The following is a 16,749-nucleotide window of genomic DNA, read 5'->3' on the forward strand; positions in this document are numbered from 1 at the left end:
CTTTCTTTCCCATTTTCTCACTTTCTCTTTCTCTCCATTTCTCTCTTTCTCTCTGTTTGTTTGTTTGTATCTTTCCTATCTTTTGTCTTCTGATTGATAAAAACTATGAGTTCCAAGGCAGAAGAGCTAGGCAATTGATGTTAAATGACTTGTTCAGGAACACACAGCTAGGAAGTGCCTTGATCCACATTTGAACCCAGGACTTCCCATTTCTATGCCTGGCTTTCTATCCAGTGATCCACCTACCTGCCTCTATGGTCTTTTTTCAAGGTGAGGTATACATGCAAAATTCAAGGGTCATGTTTCGGTGTGCTTTTACCAATGCTATTCCAGGAATTGCAGAATGATAGGATCCTCAAACTTGAAAAGGGTTGATAGCCAGTCAAGAATACTGATTCTTAGACTATCCTAAGAGAAGCCAAAGGAAAAAAAAATATATATATATATACATACATATGTACCTATATATGTATGTATATATGTGTGTGTATTCAAGCATATATCTGGTACCAATACTTTTATTAAAATCATGTTTATCCCTTTAGAAAATTTGGAATATCACCAAAGAAATAACAATCATGAAATTTACTTATATTTTATGATGCTTTTTCCCCCTCCTCCATCTGTCAATGTCGCTGCTTGAGAACATTTCTAAAGAATGGAGCCATAGCAAGGGTGACTTAATAACTGGTTATCAACCAGATCCCCTTATATTCCTCTTACCTAGAATCAGAACTGAAGTCTGAGGCTTGACTGAATTTCTAGGCAGGAGTTAGGTGGCTCCAGATGTCAGGGTTTTGAGGTAGTACAGGCAGAAGATCACACATGAATCTGATATGAGAGAGCCAGTAGCAGAGGTTGTAGTTTCAGAGAGTAAAAAGAGAATGAGTCAGAACTAGGATGTGTAACAAAGAACCATAGAAGTTGAGTCCAAAATAGGGGATACAAAGTTAATTAACTTGAATCAGAAGAGCAGGATTCAGAATCTGGAGAACAGACCAGGTTCAGAACCATAAGATATAAGTGATAGCTAAATTTCGCTTCAAATGAAAACTCAAGCCATTGGTTTAAGAAGAGGTTAAGGTCAAAACAACAAATGATCAAAATATGAACAAGGTGGTATTGAACCATCAGAGATGGTCCAATGTCTACTTCCTTTAAGGGGAGCACAGCTCATTGCCCAAGACTTTCTCAGTAGGGCTGTAATTTCATGTAAGGCACATATGAGACAAGACAGAAATTTGCATCTAGCCAAGATGAAACCTTAGAAATCAGGCATATCTTGACAGTCAGGCAAATGAGACCTAGATACTGAGCCAAACAATTTAAAGAAAGTCTTCTGGTTATATTGCTATGACACAGCAAATATTGTCTTATTCTTTAGTGTAATGGATAATTAATATTACCCAAGGCCATGTTGGGTGGAGTCCAACTAATTTCATTGAGCCACATTTCAAGAGCTTGAAAGGTATGTTCATGTTATTTTCTTGATCCCCCAAATTTTCCTTAGCGACTTTTTTGTTTTAGCACCCTCTAGATCTACTGGCACTGTCTATATAACCCTATAATACCCCCATTTGGGCTACTAAACTCTTCTCTTCATATTTAGGCAAGCCTTAGACTGGGATAAATCCAGGTTCTAGGTAAAGGGATAGAAGGAGCTCTAGATGAGTAGTTAACCAGTAAAACACCTTTGCTGTGTCTCCTACTATATTTTTGTATCCTTATTCTAGAAGAAGGAAAGTGATCTTTAGCACTGGGGTAGGACTTTGTGGCTTTCTAGTAAAAGAAGTGGGTTTGATCATTTAAAAGGTTGGTAAGTTTTAAAGTCCAGTGTTTCTGTCTTTCCCAGACTGAGAGATCAAAATGACTGGCTTCAGACCTGGTTACCTTAAGAATGCAATCTGACTTCTAGAATTAAGGGGACAAAAGGTTTAATATAGTAAATAAACAAAGGAAGGGAATGGGAGGGAGGGCCAAGGAAATTCCCTAGCACTAAAAGCTCTAACACTCCTCCTAATCTATGAGATCCTCTAGGACCTGCCTTCTTTGTCTTGCTGTTATCTATCACTCTGAAGGAAAAAGCAACCAACTTCCTGCTTCAGTCTTCAAGTTCCCTCTTTATTCTGATCTCACATTCTTTTTGATCCCTCTTTTTGGCTTTCCTTCCATAATTAATTTTCTTTGCATCCTGTATCTTTTTTCAACTCACCTTCTTCTTTTCCTATTCTAATACTAGGTTTAGAATCCATGTCCTTCTCAGAGGCTCTATGACTTTCTACATACCCTCCTGAGTCTCTTCTCAAATGCCTATATGCCTAATATACCCACCAAACCTCATAGCTTTCCTTGCTTGAGTTCAATCTCTATTGCTGTTGTGACTACCATGGGACTAACTTCTTTTTAGTCATAATGTGATAGATTTAGAACTCGACAATGACCTTGGAAGCCATTGAGTTCATCCCCCTAATTTTACAGATGAGGAAATTGAATCATAGAGGGGTTACTGTTCATTTGCCAGGAGATAGCTAGGGCTATGAATTTCCATTGTGGGTAGGAGACAAAACAAATACATATCTCTGATACTATAATACTTCAGGTCATGTTATTATGATTCTTTTATTGTGTTTGTAGTTTTATTGGGTGTAGGATTTCCATATGGTATGTTGATCTGCTGGTTGTGATTTGATGGAAGCTATTCGGGTTGTAGTATCTGGTGGGCTTTCTACCCTTGCTATCAAATTCTGGACTCATATTTGTAGGTCCAGCTATTGTCCTCCCAGCCTCAAATCAGCCAGGGAATAATATCTAAAACCAATCTTAATAGGACAGTCTGTGAACTCTTTAGTCATAGGTACCACTGAAATGAAGATAAATCAGACAGAGTAGAACCACACTAATATTGTCTCTTCATTTGTGAATCCCTATCATTTGGAAGAAATTGAAGTCCTCTCTTATAGATAACAATCTAACTCAGGTTTAGATACTTCCAAGATCCTTTTTATATTAGCATGCTAGTGAATTGGAGCTAAAGCAAATGATAATCTAAAGAGGTTGAGTTGTTTTCTCTAAAGCAGCTTACCTTGCCTTTATTAGTCTGTAAGTTGGCAGAAAATTCCCCTTGTTTTTGTCCTATGAACAAAACTTATGGTCTCCCTTCATTATCATAAAAAAAAGAAAATCCGGCTTCAGACACTTCCCAGCTGTGTGACCCTGGGCAAGTCACTTGACCCCCATTGCCTACCCTTACCACTCTTCCACCTATAAGTCAATACACAGAAGTTAAGGGTTTAAAAAATTTAAAAAAAAAAGAGCTTGTCACCCATCTATCCCATTTGTTAGTAGGCCACAAAGGAATGACCTGACTAATGTTTAACAACTAAGTTTCTAGGGAAAAATACATGCATGACAAATATTTGTTTAATCTGCATGATTGACAGGTTCTATATCACTTTCTTAAGACTAGATGATAAAAAATGATAGATCAAGTCCTGATTTGTAGTGTTTGCTAATTTCCGAGGTGTAAATACTCATACTGAATATTTAGCAGTTGGCTCCTAGGAGCCAGTTCAAGCTGGCTGTAACACACCCCTGTAAGGGCACAATTGAGATTCTATTAATTATTATATTAGTAACATATAAATACTGTTGCTGAGGAATTATGAAATTCTGATCAATGTATGGTAGTGCATTGAGTTAAACTATATCTTCTAATTTAAGGAGGCAAATTCATCATATTTTTGGGAGTTGGTAGGGCAAGAGTCATCGCTAGAATGGTTTTGGAAGGATGTACATCATTTAAAAAGATGATAAAAGTGATGGTGAAATGAAAAAGGTCTACTTATGAGGAAATACAGGAAGCTGAGGGAGGACATATGGTGGGGAATATTTAGGTAAGGATCAGTGGAAGGAAAAAAGAAGTCAATACTGTGGTAGGATTATGCTACAGGCCAGCAGGATCAATGTAGAAATTAGAAAAGCAGTTTGGAAAATGAATTTTGAAAGAATAGAAGAATAATATTCCAAATGTATTGTGAGTAGCAAGGCAACCAGGTGGCACATTGGATAGATTATCAGGCCTGGAGTCAAGAAGAACCAAGTTCAAATCCAGTCTCAGAAACTAATTAGCTGTGTGATCCCAGGCAGGACATTTAACCCCACACATCTCAGTTTCGTCATCTGTGAAAGAAATGGAGAAGGAAATGACAAATCACTCCCGTATCTTTGCCAAGAAAACCCTAAATGAGATCATAAAGAGTTGGTCATGACTGAAGTGACTGAACAACAATTCTGATAAGCACAAAATATAGTGGAACTCTCACATCTCTAGTCTAGGACACTGAGCTTCTCTTAATTCAACCTAAGGCACTATTATTTATTTTTTTGGCTGCCATCTCACACTACTGTCTTATAATGAACGGCCAGCACTAAGTCCTATATCTTTTCCAGATGAATTATTGCATAGCTATGTTTTCCTCATCTTATGCTCATGGTATTGGTTTTTTGAACCTAAACTCATTTAGCTTTACATGTTTCCTTATTAATTTTCATCAGATTAAATTCAGTCTGTAGTTTGAGCTCATCAGAATAATTTTTGGGGGGAGAGGGAAAGGGATCCTGAGATTGCATTCCAATGCTATTCTTCCACTTTTTGTCATATGTAAGCTAGATAAATACACCATCTATTACTTTATTCTCATCATTGATGTAGTCATAAAGTCAACCACACATCCTGAGGGAAGTCTATTGAAGACCTCTTTCTAAGCTGTCATGAAATCATTAAGGACTACTCTCTATTTCCAGCCATTCAACCAATTCCAAATATCTAGCTATCTAGCCCACATCTCACTAATTTTTCCCTACAAGAATTCTATGTGAGATTCTATCAGATATAAAGTCCAAGTATAGTTACAATAGTCTGACATACCATTTAATAACTCTTTCAAAGAGTGAAGTTAGCATGACCTACACTTGATAAAACCATGTTAAACTCATTATTTTCCTTGCTTCTTTTTCTAGATGTTTACTAATAATGTACTTAATGTTATATTCTGGAATTTTTCCAAGGATCAAATTTAAGCCTATAGTTTCCAGGCTTCATCATTCCACCCGATTTTTCTTTTAAAAATCAGGAGAACATATGTACTCTTCTAATATTGTTTTCCTCTTAAATTCATGCTTCTTTATCTTTAAAAAGTTTTATTGATGATCTCTGTCTTTACATTACAGCCAAAAACCCCTGCACCCTGCCCCTAGATTCAATTCTTCTTGTGACAAAGAAAATTAATAAACCAAAAACATTATACAAAAGCAATGTCTGGCAATATATTCTACTAAATGTATAGAATATAATATTTTACTATAATATTCTACCAAATTTAGTAGAATGTAAATTTGTCCTCTCCCTCTCTATCTTTATTTTTTCCACAGGATCTTAATTACTTTTCTTATTGCTCAGAGTTCAGCTTTTGGTCATTTTCTCTTTAATATTGCTGCAAGATATAGATTCACAACATATGGTGGGGGTAAAATGTGTAGAGAAAACATAGGACTTATTATTACTGATAAAAAAGTGATTGAAAGAAAATCAATAACTACTGACTTATATGTGTACTTTCCCAGCTATATGAAATCTAATCTATAAGGCTCATCTAATCACAAGATGAAGACATCCTCAAGTGTATCAGTAGGGAACAGGCAAGCTTTTGCAAGCAATATTCTATAATTGGCCATATATCTATTTTCATGTAATTGACTGAAAGATGAGGAGAATGTAGACTCCCACTGTGTTTGTTATTTATTGATTATGAAAAAAATTATTTTGTTTGGTGGAGCAGAATGGCTTTCTTTCAGCATGTTATTTCCCACTCATAAATCAAAATCATTCCTTATTCCTTAAAAGCTAGAAACACCAGAAACAACTTTGTCCAACAACCTGCTGATATCAAATATCATGTGAGGCATAAAACATGGAAATACATGTTTACTAAAGGTGTTGGGTGGATCTCTACGGCAAGCTTTTGGAAAGATACAGACAGAACTCATATCGGAGTTCCCAGGGATGTGAACATCAGAGGGAACATGAGAATTGAGATCACAGACTCATTTGAGCTCACTTGTGCCAACCATTGTGTTAAGCACCGAGGATGAAATTCAGGAGTGAAACTACCCTAAAGAAGCCCATGTTCCAGTGTTCTGTTGCGGGAATACACCATGAACAAAATTAGAACGATGTATGTAAACCAATACAGGGTCACTTTAAGACAGAAACAGTCTTAACAATGGGAAATCAGGAAAGTCAGCATATGGAAAAAGGCATCTGAGCTGTGCTTTGAAGGAAGCTAGGAATTCTATAATGCTCAGTTGAAGGGAGAACACATTCCAGGTCTGGGAGAGGCTCAAGCAAAGGTATGGGGATGGGAGATGACGACACAAGGAACAACTATCAGGACAGTTTGATCAGAATAGGTACCTATCATGGACCTATCCATCAACAAACTTTTTGTTTCAGGCATTTACTACATGCCAGATACTGTGCAAGGTGCTAGAGGTCTAAGCAGGGATGTGAACCAGCTTATGTTTCCAGAGAGCTGATTATTCACTTTTCAGTGTGAGCTTTTACACTTCTGAAATCGGGAAGCAGGATAAATCAGGGCCCAATTTATTGTTTCATTGACTGTGTAAACTGAAGGGAATGATGGTTAAAATGTTAATAATGCAGATTAAATTTAAAAGTGTGTCTTGTGGTTTCTTTCTTTTTTGGAGAATTGACTGTTAAGCACCCTTGGCATACAGGTATTAATTGGAAATTCTCTCACACTTAAAGATCTTACATTGAAATGGAAGGAGGAGAAGTAATATGAAATAAGACTGGAAAGGTGGGAGCCAGAATAAGGAGGGTTTTAAATACCAGAATCATAATTTAAAAATTCTATCTTAGCGGTCCTTACAAACTATTAAAGATTTTTGAATGGCAAAGATGGAGGGGGTGACGTGGTCATATCTATGTTTTAGAAATGTGAATTTGGCAGCTATAAGGGGGAGGCATTGAAGAGAGGAGTGACTGGAGGCAGGAAGGCCAATTAGGAGGCTGTTTCAACAGCTCTGGGAGAGATAATGAGGGCTTGAAATATAGTTGAGGCTGTGTGAAAGGAGAAAGAGGAATCAATCAGAGAGATATTGTAAAGTTAGAATGGTCAAAGCTTGGCAACTGATTGGATGCAGGGGACCCTAGAAGCTAGTCATAAAGATTTTTCTTTTAATCCAGTGGGCAATGGGGAACCATTGAACATTAAATTGAGTGTTAAGAATTGCCCTAATTTGTTACCTATGTTTTCTCTTGCAAGTTATAACTACTTACCAATTTTTGTCTATAAGCCTCAGGCTGCCTAATTCTTTGACTGATCTCCATCCTAGCAGAATGAGCATCAGGATCTCCAGGCTAGGAGATGAATTAGCCCAAGAATCAAGGTCTCCTTAGACTTGGTGCTCCTTACTCATTTTATCCTGACATGTTATATTTCTTTTTAAACTGACTTTTGCTGAGCCTTGACCTAAAGAGTAGGGCTAGGAAGCAGGTTGGATTTATGCCATGGGTGTGAGACACAGATAACAGTATGATCGTGGAGGCAAGGGATAGTCTAGGCCATAGCTGTTGGCAGCCCCCAGGCTATGAACATGGGGGATGGAGGCAGTGGTTAGAGCAGAGATGACAGATTAGCTCTTCAAAGACATCAGACTCAGGTTTTTTTTCCCTATCTGAATGTTAGCACTACAGACAACTCTGAGGGATGGTCACTGCTAAAATATAATTCTAGAATGAATGATCTTTGATCAGGAGGCAACTCTGGTCCACTAAGCTAGTTCTGTATCTCCTTGGTATGTTTAGGCAGAACTCATTCTACACCATCTGGCTCTTCATAGCTGGAGTCTCAAATGTTCAGGTATTGCTGTCTGTGAATAGTAAAATTTCATCTGCATAGTCCATATTTATGTTTGTTCTAATCTGTTGTTTCCTGTTCTATCCCCTTGCTTAGGATCTTTCTGCTCTGATAGCTACCTTCACAAGCAACCTCTTACCAACCTCTAAGAAACACTCAGTTCATCCTTGCATGAGCCCTGCTACACCTATGGTCAGTGCATCAGTATCAGAACTACAAACTTCTGCTTGGGAAAAATGTAGCTTTCAATTTGTGGGGCACTTGAAAGATATCTGGAGAGGGGAATTCAACAGCTTTGTCTCTTGGGTGTCATGCCCTAGCTTGACAGTCTTCCTAATCGTCACTTTAGTTTGTGATAAGTTGAGAAGCAACGTGAGTTATTAGGTAGAATGCTGAACTTGAGGTTAGAGTTAGAATCTGGGTTTAAATTCCATTTTCAAGGACTCTGCCTTCTTAACTGAATGACTCTTCTCATAAGTCGCTGAAAATTTTGAAGCTGTTTCCTAAGAGCTCCATCTTTCCTCCTCATATTATATCACTCATTCATCTTCCCCCATTATCTTCTCTTTAACTCCTGTCTTAGAAGAAAAGATGACCCTTCTTGTCACAGCAAATGCTTTTACATGTCTCCTGATCCAGTACTCTGTAATCTTCTATGGCAGTTTACTCTCATTATTTATTATAGTCACTTTCTCTGATCTTTTCTATATATGATTTCCTCCCCATTGACTACAGGCAAGCCCATGTTACTTCATCCTTAGAAAGCCTTCAAATGATCTGATCATCTTTGGGAGCTATCATTCTTTATCTTACCTCCTTTTCTCAGCTAAATTCCTTAAGAAAGTCTTTTTCATCAGATGCCTCCATTTCTTTTCCTCTTACTTTTCCTTCCTACTTACTTTCTAAACAATGGCTTCCAATCTCATTATTAAATTAAAATACCTCTCTCAAAAGTTGCCAGTGCTCTATTAACTGCCAAATCAAATGACCTTTTAAAAATATTTATCATCTTGACTTCTCTGTAGCCTTGGAAAACTGTTGATCATACTGTCTCCTTCTGGTCATTTTCTCATCTCTAGTTTATCATGACGTTTCTCTCTCTTACTAGTAAATAGAATTCTCTCTTACTTGCTCTTCTACTTGGTCTTCTGCTCTTTTCCTCTTTTATTGGGTGTTTATCCAGGTCAACATATGTATTGAAACTCTCAAACACTAATTTTCTAGTTGCTCAATTTATTCATTTCCCATAACCTATTCCTCCACTCCACTCCAGCCACACACAATGATGATCACACCCTTCATCTTAATATCATTCAAAATACACAGTCCCTATTCTCATGAACTCTGAAATTCCCTTATCTGTTCACAATCTATTGTCATTTCCTTTTCTCCTCTGCAATCCCAAACCTTGTTCTCTATTTTCACCATCATCTCCAATTCTTCAGCTTTCTAGTTCTTTCCTAGCCATCATCTCTGTACTGGTTACACTCTCCTTCCTTCCACATCTTGATCTTCTGGTGAATCTGTACAGCTTTATATCATCCTTTTCTCTTGAATATTTTACCTTCTAATCCTATTGTTGTTCTTGCACCTGCCTTTTCTTCTACCATCTGCTACCTTCATTCCCATCAGCATGTTGCTAAACAAAGGTAAGGAAAATCATGAAACTATGTTGATCAGATTTCCTATAAATTTATGTTACATAAACTTAGCTGAACTCTCAGGGCAGCAAGACAACTCTTATATCTTCCTACTTAGCACTCTATCCCATTTTACCATAGCAACTTATCTAGATCTTTTATTCTCCCTTCAACTCTCCCATATCTCTCCTTTCCCAATCCTCTCATGTGAAGGCCATTCACTGAGAACTCCTTCTTCTCCCCAACTCATCCTACCTCCAAGGTATCTTCTGCTTTCTCAAGTGAAAAAAGCCCTTCTTTCCAAAGATACATGAACAAATGATCCCATCTCAACTCTTCTTTAACAGGCGCACACTCCTCTATCGTTCTTATTCTTTAACTTATCCTCAATGCCTTTCATTCTACTGCCTACACACATGCCTGTGTCTTCCCTATTCTCAAAAATAGCTTCTCTTGATTTGTCCTTTTCTCTCTTTTGTGGTTCAGTATCTTCTTCTTATTGAACATCCCTGAAATGAAGGGCGTTTGGGCCATTAGGATATTTTCTTGGCATAACTAAGAGGCTTACCAGTTAGGGTGAGAGTACAAATGGAAAAAGTGGGAGATGGATGGAGCAAAAGCTGAGGTGAGAGCTGTACTATAAATAAGTGAGGAATCATTGGTAGATTCCATCATTCACTGAAATTAAAAAAGGCAGTTTATTAAATTAGACCATGCTAACAAAGGACAAAAATACCTTCCCAAATAATGATTCATCTGTTTTCACAAGGCTTTCCCCCAGATAACCCCCTCATTACACTGGTATTTGAGGGATGAAGAAGGAACAAGTTCTGAAAACTGTCAGGCTGCCAAGTTGAAGGACTGATACCTGTTCCTGGCCTGAATGATAAAAATAACAAAACATTATTCCTCTCATGGGTTTAGAGTTATGGTGCTTTATGAGGGTCACTTCAGCCCTGAGAGAATCAGGCATAAACATACGAAAGGCATGGAATCCCCACAAGGATCATCAAGGGCATTTTCACCAGATCAGTTCTTTTGAGTGTTTCAGAATCTATTAAAACCACAAATACTCCCTGTAGTAGCTTTGAAGGAAAAACTCTTTTCCTTGGTACTATTGGTATTGCTCTTTTGGTATTGGGAGAAGAGCTTTGGCCTAAGAAATAGGGCATCTGTTCTTGGCCTTGCTCATTATCAACCACACAACCTTGGAAAAGTTGCATTACTGGAACCTCAATCTCTTCATATACAAAATTGGGATAGCAACAATAATTCTCACTTATGCATGCTTTAAGATTTTTTTCTTTTTTCTTAACCATCTTTTGAAGTAGGTAGTTGAGATATTATTAACTTTCATTTACAAATCAACCAACAATCAGTCAATCCATTCAGACATTTATTTATTAAGTTCCTACTAGACTATCAGTTCTCAAAGTATGATTCAGGGTCCTTTGGGGCTCCCAAGATCCTTTCAGGGGGCCTGAAAAATCAAACAGTTTTCATAATACTAAGACACTTTAAATTTCTATGTGGTAAATATAGATGGACAGTAATCCATGTAAACAAAAGCTTTGAGGGATCCTCAATAATTTTTAAGAGTGTAAAGAGATCCTGAGTCCAAAATTTTCAGAACTACCCTGTTGGATGATAGATATACAGAGATAGAAATTAAACAGTTGCTACAATCAAAGATTTTCTATAAGTGTGTTCCATGGGGGTCCCCAGAATCCTAATGGGAATTTCACAAGGTCAAAATCATTTTCATAATAATACTAATACACTTTTATTTCTAATATGGTAAATGTAGATAGATATGACATAAGAGACAAAAGATTTGGGGAGGTCTTCAAAAATTTTTAAGAGCAATAAGGGATCCTGAGACCAAAGAGTTTGAGAACTATTATGTTAGACAATAGGTGTACAAAAACAAAAATGAAAACATCTTTGTTATCAAGGATCTTATAAGGGGAAATATAAAAGTAATAACTTTTTACAAAGTAAATAAGAGGTCATTTCACTGGGGAAGCTCTAGGTACTCAAGGGCATAAAAAAAGGCTTCAGATAGGAAATCATCTTTGAGCTAAGCTTTGAAGGAAGCTAAGAATTCTAAGAGATGGAGATGAGGGGAGAGGGCGTTCATTTTGTATGAGGGAGACCACCCATGAAAGATGCAGAAATGAAAGATGTGTAATGTTATGAGTGAGAAACAGTAAGTTTGGCTGGACCATGGAGTGTGTAAGGTAGAGAAATATGTAACAAGACTGCAAAGGAAAGAGGGAGCAGTGGGGTGAAGGGCTTAAAATGACAAAAAGGAGAGTTGGTGTTTGATCTTATATATGGAATCTACAGGTCTAACAGGTTCTGGAACCACCAGAGTTTATGGAATAGGAAAGTGATAATAGATGTTAGACCAGTACTTGAGGAATAACATTAGCAGATGAATAGATGATATATTACAGAGTGGAGAAGCTTGAAACAAGAAAATCAATTAAGAGGACATTATAGGGGCAGTGACGTAGAACAATGGATAGAACCCTAAGACTGGAGTCATGAGGACTTGGGTTCAAATGTGACCAGAGACACTTCCTAGCTATGTGATCCTGGAAAAGCCATTTAATACTGATTACCTTGCCCTGACCATTCTTCCATCTTACAATTGATACTGAGATAGAATGTGAGGATAAAAAAAAGAGAGAATATTATACATAATACATTCTTAAGCATTTAGTGGCTACTCAAATAGAGAGAAGGGGGCAGATGCAAGAAATGTGGAAATTGACTCAACAAGACTTGTTGATTGATTGAATATGTGGAGAGTAAGAGGTAAGGATAACTACAAGATTGTAAACCTAAATGACTGGAAGTTAAGGATTTCAGAAGGATACACTGATTCTCAATACCGTGTGGTTTTTCCCCCCCACTGTACCCTGCAGCCTCTCAGTATCCTTCTAATCTCATGCAATTGCTATGACAATCTAATGAAATATTGGTGAATGCACAAAGAATAGACCCTGTGGAGAAGTCGGTGTTTGTTATTTTTTTATTTCCAAGTGTGTTTTTAAAAAGAAATTTAGTTTATCCTTGAATCATACCATCTGTTGTCTTCTGAACTAAATGACCACTTTGAAATAGGAATAGAAGAAAAGGCAATATTAAACCTCTAGTGATAGTCAAGGGGGAGGCTCATCACAAAACACGGGGGCCATATGTTATTGTGCCTAGACCGTGCTGTCAGTAATGCTGACTTCAACTCCAGATTTGGTTAAGCAAAGGGGTTAAGCAAAACAACAACAATAACAGATAAAACATGATTGAAACTAAGCAGTATGATTCATTCAGCCAGTCAGTCAGCCAGTTAACATCAATTTACTTCTTTACAACTAGCACTTATTATGTTTACTATGAAGCCAAGATAGAATGCCAGATAGAATGTCAGGCCAGGAGTCAGAAAGACTCATCTTTCTGAGTTCAAATCTGGTCTCAGATATTTAATAGCTGTGTGACCCTGAGCAAGTAAATTTTACCCTGTTTGATTCAGTTTCCTCATCTTGAAAATGAGCTGGAGAAGGAAATGGCAAATCACTCTAGTATCTTTGCCAAGAAAACCCCAAATGGAGTCACAAAGAGTCAAACATGACTGAAACAACTGAACAACAATGACAACAAAGCAGAGAAAATGTGAAGAGGCAAAGATCTAAGCCTGAGGTTTCTCAATGATTTCTTAGACAACCAGCATCAGAGTTGGAGGCCAAAGGGTTAATGTTCTATGGCTACTAAATGTATTCTAAAGGGTAAGAGTTCTATGGAATCTAAATTTAAAGTGTTACAGTAGTTATGCAGACAATAGCTCGAGGACTTCTACTGATTTGTACACTAAAGCAGTTCAGACATCTTTTTGGGGAGCCATATTGAGCCAGAGAATTCCCTCTGATCTTAGACATCTCTGCAAGTTATCTTACAGTCAGCATCCTCTAGTCAAGCTCAGGCAACATGTTCCTGGATGTTCCATGGGTTCCATCCATTCCATGGTGGAGAAGTCCAGAAGAGAAGTTTAGACTAGGGTTTGGATACTTGGCTCTTCTTACTGCTTCTGTCTCCTTCCCTAAAATTGTGTAGGAGTAGGAGTCTGTTAGGTGTCTAATTTCTATGCAGATTTCCTGAAGGTAATAGAATGGCATGGAAAAGGACAAATTCTGATTATCCCACAAGCCTCTAAGCAAATGCTCAGATGTCCTCTGGAAAATAAGGGAGTTGTATGTCAGTCTTAGTCATGAAATATACCTTTGGCTTCCATAGAATTAAAGGATCTTAAGTCATTTGGTCCAACCCTATGCTTTGCCTCCATTTCCTGCAGGTATAAGACTAAACAATACAAAACAGACATTTTCAGCATCCTTGCTATTTTTCCTCAAGGAAACTATTTGAATCTGAGAATCTCAAAGTCAGAAAGGACCATTGAAGTCATCTCTAGCAGTTAGCATAGTGCACATAAGTGTTTAATCCGTGCCTCAAGTCCCACCACACTCCACTCTATGCTCCTTATGTCTGCCAAAGCAGTTTTTTTTAAACGACAAGTTTTATTATGTCATTCCCCTCCTCTATAAACTCCACTGGTTCTCTATTACCTCGAGGCTCAAAAATAAATTCCTGTGTCTGGCATAGAAAGTGCTTAAAAACTTGGTACTTTCATATCTTTCTGTTTTTTTTTTTAAATTTTAACCACTATATGGTCTTCACATACTATAAGACCTGGCCATACTGTACTACTTGCTATTCCTCACTGGAAACATTCCATCTTTCATTTTAGTGCTTTTGCACTGGTTACTGCCAATACCTGGAATGTTCTTGTCCTACTTCTTAGTGTCTTTAAAAACTATACTTATGGGATCATTTCTTCAAGATGGCCTTTCTTGTCCTCCCACTTCGTAGTGCCTTTTCCTCTAAGGCTTCTTTTTGCTCATTCGACAAGTATCTTGCATGTACTGATTTGTGTTCATATTGTCTTCTTCCATTAAAATGTAAGTACCTTGAGGACAAAACTATTTTTGCTTTTTATTCATATCTAAATAATGTCTAGCACTTATTAAACACGTGTTGATTTATTAGTACAAGTGTACAACTGAAAACTTCCTTTTCCTACTTGATTATGAAAAGCTTTTGAATTAATCATTATCTGTTAACATTCTAAACATGTTTAGTAAAGGACATTTTTGAGGGGGGATGGTCTTCGACTTTATTACTCTAGAAAATTACCACATAATATCCTTAGCATTTAGTATAGTTAACTCCTGATCTTCCTTATTACTAAGGATTAGCGTCATAAAGTAAATAGTGCACTAGATTGGGAGATAAGAACACTGTCTTTTTCTCTATAGCTTTATTACTTATTACCTCTGTGATATGGAATTATTTATTTTTTCTGGGTCTCACTGGCTTCATCTATAAAATGAGAAGTTTGCACCAGATATCTCTAAGATCCTTTCCAATTCTCAGTTCATGATTCTATGGCCCTAGACTTAATGGAGGTTTGGCACTTACTAAAATCCAATTGGTTTTCTAGAATAAACATGAAAACAAAAGACCCAGGCCCATTTTTTAGGAACCAAATAAGCTCAGCAAAGAAAGACCCTACAGCTCTTCCCCTTACAGCATGGTTTTCACCCTGGAAGCTGTTAGTGAAGGAATCATCTTAATCCCTCAGATGCAAGTGCAGCCAAGGCCAGTGCTGACTTAGGCCCCTTGGAAGCTGCTGACTGTACCAGGCATGTAACCAATGGGAAAAGGTTCTTCCCAGACACAGAGTAGGCTAACCAGAGCCAGTTATAGACCGTCTTTGCACACTACACAATTCTCCCAGAAGCAGCTCTCTAGCACAGCACCATCTTAGCAAACTGATGGAATATGCACACGTGCCAGACTCCCATTACATAAGATTGTAAAGACTAAATAAAAGTTGTTATTCCACTTTTTTTGTTTTCTGTCATCTCATCTACTTTAAGCAATAGTTCTGGCTGCTTTGTGATCTTCCTTTTGCCTGTAACTTTGCTTAAAAAAACATTTCTATTATTAGCACTCATTGTTAGCATCAACTGAATTTATATTTTAGCATTCCTAACACGAGTCTTATGAGGCTTTGGGTCTCTTTTGTATTCATTCTCAATTATGTGCTCTTATAGCCTTGTTCTGCATATTTCTTTTAAAATTTGTTAGTGAATTCCTTGCTGATTGGTATTAGTCTCTTTGGACTGGGACCCCTTTTCTTCCCTGTTGTGATCATTCATATTTGTTTCATCAGAAATATGTTCTTAGGAGAATCCCATCCTTCTTGGGCCAACCACCTTGTCCAATTTTTATCTTTCCTAACCTTTCTCTGAACTCTTTGAAATCCAGTTTTCTAAAATCAAAAGTGAGCAACAACTCCATTGTTCAATGTTTATTTTTTCCTATGCTTCTCATCATTTCTACCTTACATGACTGGCTCTTTCTTATTGGCCAGAACTGGACTAGTGTAATGTTGGCCCTGTTCACTTTCTCCACTTTTTGAAAGATTAAATTATTATTAAGGCAAAAAAAGTAATTCACTACCTGCTTTTTTGTTAAAGCAGAGGGTGAATCTATCAGATTTCTGTATAGTTGAAAACCCCCATTACTATTATCACATATGTCCATGCTATGTCTCTTTCCTTAAGCCCACTCTTTTGAATGCCATATCACATTGTTGATTCCTTGTGAGTTGAGACCACTAAAATCCTCTAATTATTTTCATATTATTGTCTAGTTATGCCTCCCCCATCCTACATTCTTTTATTTTTGGACATTTTTTTTAATCCAAGTGTAGGACTTTATACTTATCCCTATTATGTATCATGTTATTAGATTTGGTTCAACATTCTAGCCTGTCAAGCTCTTTTTGGATCCTGAATTAACCATCCAATAAGTGATTTGTCTCTCTCAATACAAAATGCAAACCTGACAAGGATATTATTTATGCCTTTGACCAAGGCATTGTTAGAAATGTGAAACAGAAATCATATAAGGAAAAGTCCCCTAAAGCACCCAACTATTGCCCTCCCACTATACTGACATTGACCTACTTACAACCCTTTGAGTCCAGCAATTGAACAAGTCCTCAATGCAACTATGTTTTCCTAAGTATATATATATATATA

This window comes from Gracilinanus agilis, chromosome 2 (genome assembly GCF_016433145.1).
Source record: "Gracilinanus agilis isolate LMUSP501 chromosome 2, AgileGrace, whole genome shotgun sequence".
In the NCBI taxonomy this organism is placed as follows: domain Eukaryota; kingdom Metazoa; phylum Chordata; class Mammalia; order Didelphimorphia; family Didelphidae; genus Gracilinanus; species Gracilinanus agilis.